This window comes from Ostrinia nubilalis, chromosome 30 (genome assembly GCF_963855985.1).
Source record: "Ostrinia nubilalis chromosome 30, ilOstNubi1.1, whole genome shotgun sequence".
NCBI classification, from domain to species: Eukaryota; Metazoa; Arthropoda; class Insecta; order Lepidoptera; family Crambidae; genus Ostrinia; species Ostrinia nubilalis.
The window spans coordinates 3,788,842-3,792,926 of NC_087117.1; the positions used below are offsets into that span (position 1 = coordinate 3,788,842).

Genomic DNA, 4,085 nt, shown 5'->3' on the forward strand with positions numbered 1-4,085 from the left:
TAAAATTTTTGTCTGTCTGTCTGTCTGTATGTTCCTTATAGAAACAAAAACTACTCGACGGATTTTAACGAAACTTGGTACAATTATTCTTCATACTCCTGGGCAGGTTATAGTATACTTAGGAATTCCCACGGGAACAGGAATTAGCGGGAAAATCCTTTTGTATGAAAAATCTAAACCGCTTAAGTTAGACGCTTTAAATTTCGCACGTAGGTACTTTAGTAAACTAATTCCCACGGGAACTGGAATTCGTGGGAAAATCCCTTTGTATGAAAAATCTAAATCGCTTTAGTTAGACGCTTGAAATTTGACATGTAGGTATCTTAATAAACTTAAAGCTTAGTTACAACAGGATATTGCAAAATTCCCACGTGAACGGGAAAAAACATTTGAACGAAAAAATCTAAACCGCGTAAGATAGATGAAGGGGGTAAAACGGGATCCACGCGTACGAAGTCGCGGGCGACCGCTAGTTGCTAATAAAACTATTTATTGTCAAGAATTATATGTATAATAATGCGAATTCCCGTTCCCGTGGGAATTAGTTTACTAAAGTACCTACGTGCGAAATTTAAAGCGTCTAACTTAAGCGGTTTAGATTTTTCATACAAAAAGATTTTCCCGCTAATTCCTGTTCCCGTGAGAATTCCTAAGTATACTATAACCTGCCCAGGAGTATGAAGAATAATTGTACCAAGTTTCGTTAAAATCCGTCGAGTAGTTTTTGTTTCTATAAGGAACATACAGACGGACAGACAGACAGACAAAAATTTTACTGATTGCATTTTTGGCATCAGTATCACCCCCTGATAGTTATTTTGAAAATTATATTTCATGTACAGAATTGACCTCTCTACAGATTTATTATAAGTAGGTATAGATATGTAGGAGAGACGTCTTAATTACACTTTAAATCGTAGATCGATAAAGAACCCCTTTGTCAAACCGTATGAATAGCAGCAAATAGAACTTTGCGTATTGGAAAAATAGGAATGCCTACGGAAAAGCCAAACATTTTTTAAAAAGAAGTTAATATATTTTACTTACATTTAAATCCAAAAATATCTTTATTCCGACCCAAGGGTAAGTAGGCAGTTATGTAGGTATAAATGAAAATACGTATGTAGGTACTTATTATTTATTAATGGTCATGTTCTACATTTTCTATTAAATATGGGCCCAATACATCAATGATGTCGCCATCACAACAAAGTACCATAAATGGTTTAACGAGATTCCGATATTTGTATAGGGAATAAGTTTTTTTTTTGGTATGCATAATTGCTACTTTTTTGCACATAAATGTATGTATGTACCATCCATGATGACAATAGCCTTTCTTTGTGGTAAATCGTTTCCTGGCTTCCCGAAAAGAGACTGGAACATAAAGGTTTCTTTGGGCTACTTCCTCTCTACTAATATGTTGTAACCCTAAATGTGCTGGTACGAAATGTTCCTCCATCATACTGCGTGCTTTCATTACATATTTTGTAAGAGTACTCCTTGAAATGCCAAGTAATGTAGCTATTCTGTCATCTGAATCACCGGTCCTCAGCTTCATTAAATAAGCACCAACTGTAGTAATTCGTGCTCTCTGATAGTATCTATGGCAAAGAAGATCTGAAGGACGAATCTGAAAATAAAATAAAACATCAGATTCACAGTTCAACAATAAGAAGAGCAATATTTATATGTATAGGATTAACGACTTTTGTGTGTAACGGAATAGTAAGATGAGTGATGAAAGATAATTTATGATTTGAACGCTGAATGATGAGGAATGATTGGTCTATGGAGGAAACGAAAGGGATGAATGAGGAACGAGGATTGAGAGTGAGAATAGTGGTAGTTTAAAAGAGTAGTCTGTTGTTATGCAGGAAGTATAAATAAAACTTTACTGAGTTTATTTGGCTCAGGGAATTTTTAACTGGCTTTATAATAGTAAAAATTATGTTTAATATTATGTAAGTAATAATATTGCAATATTTTAATAATATAAGTCTATTTGTATTATACAGGGTGGAAACGATAAGTGATCTATAACACTTTTAATATTGTGTGGCTGGCATACATTTAGTATGGAGGCTGAAAACATTGAATTTTCGGATAGATCCAGTTAATTCTGTAACTATTTACTGATACCGTTAGAAAGAGCTCGTGAAGCACTTTCAGGATGAGTAACCAGTTTTTCGATATCTTGTGTAGTTTAGAAATAATCGAGTGAGATCACTTATCGTTTCCACCCTGTATAACCTGTATGGATGAGAGTAGTGGCAGATTGAAAGCAATGGAAGGAGTTGAAGGATGGGAAGGCTGATTCGGAAAAAACCTTTTTTATTATTATAATAAACCGGCATAATTATTTTTATGTATTATAAAACTGGCAGGGCTCTTACCTCTCTGGGTTGAATCCAATTTCGAACAATGTTTAATATATCTTGATTATTCTCTGTATCCAAACAATGACTTCAAGTTCGCAATAATGAACAACCACATCCAACACAAACTTGTTGGTGACCTACCGGGGCACCGGTTGGCATATCTGGAGAGTCTTGTGAAGTAGGTGTGGTATCTCTTTGCAATAATGAGTGACAAGCCCCACAGATGTAGTCATTTGCAGTAACCTGTTTAAAAATAATAATAATTAGAAATAAGTTTAAAAAAATTATCAGTTTTTTAATGTCCCGCACTTAAATTATTTTATTTTAGTATTAATTTACAGAAACCAATAACTTTACAAGAATTAGACTGATTGTATAGCCAATAACATTTTATTAAATAAGGACTTTAGCGTGCATTACCTCTAATGGAGTTAGTCGTTCCACAATTATGTTCCTGATGTTAATATGATGTTGAGTGTTAGTTCTCAGGGACATGAGCTGATGTGAACGTGTTCTAGGCTCTAGTGTTCTACTGCAAAGCACACATTTTCTGCTAAGATTTGAAGTAGATGCATTTGTGTTGTATCTTGGGCTTGGGTCCAACATGTTGTGCATATAAGATCATGAGCTGTAACCTGTAAAAATAAATAGATTCATTGCATGCCATGCCACACATACTCCTGTGCGTTGAATAAATTGAGCCGCAAACCATAAAAAAAATGATAATTCAATATTATGTGCTGTTAGTAGAATTTTGGGTCAGAGGGTAGGGTTAAACAGCTTTAGTAAATAAGCATTGTTGTTATAATAATTAATTATGACGTGTTACAAACTTAGTTACAAAAAATAATAATCTAGTAGTCTTAGTTCCAAAAAACAAAACAAAACAAGCTTTCATTGAGAGCAGGGAGATAGTGTCAAAGTAAATAATTCCTTAGATTTACACCAAAACCAGCTGGATTGTCAACATAATTGTTGTTTCGCTCATGCCTCCATTGCGCTGTACCATCGACTAGTTTCTTACAATCGAATCGGGCCTGGCTGTCCACACTGTCCAGGGTTGAACCACAGATAGCGGAACATTCATTTCAAGACAACCCGCCATGAGAATGGCAATTCAGAAGTTTGGCAAGGCTAGTACTTATTCATAAGATTGCAGAGCAAAATGTAGGTACTTACCGATCGAGGTGCTGCCCATTGTTGTGTATAATTAAGTTGCTCATTTTCTAACACCATAGAACCACCAGCCGAGCCTTGGCCGAGCCACACAAAAACAGTAAATCCCAGGCTGAGTATGTCGTTATTGCAATCAATCAGAGTCCGTTTGAATAGCCAAGTTTGTAGTTAATAAAGTTCCGAAAATAAAAGCTAAAACACAAACGAATCACAAAGAAGGATCAAGCAAGACAGCAACACAGCAAGAGTGAGTGAGAGAGAAAAGGTGATGCGAGTGAATGACAATTTGACTAACAAATAGGGATGTCCATTTAGAATAGACATAATCGATTAAATTGATCGTTTTTGAAAAATTTTATTTTTAAACATTGTGTTGCTATAAATATTTATTTTATTTATTTAATAGGACAACCAACAAGACATACACTGGAAGACAATCAATATTTACAACGTATTTAACTTAATCTAAGTGCTGCCTTAATTATTTTATAGGTTGCCACGGCATGCAATAGTGGACTTATACATAAA

General features: G+C 34.8%; 1 long non-coding RNA gene across 1 annotated transcript; it reads right to left on the reverse strand.

Moving 5' to 3' along the window:
• Positions 1–1,132: 1,132 nt before the first annotated feature.
• On the reverse strand, positions 1,133–3,795 carry LOC135085911 (uncharacterized). The gene is made up of 4 exons (XR_010260238.1): positions 3,561–3,795; positions 2,802–3,016; positions 2,397–2,624; positions 1,133–1,633 (listed from the first exon to the last, which is right to left on the reverse strand). It is a non-coding gene; the product is annotated as an uncharacterized LOC135085911 (long non-coding RNA).
• Between the last annotated feature and the right edge of the window lie 290 nt (positions 3,796–4,085).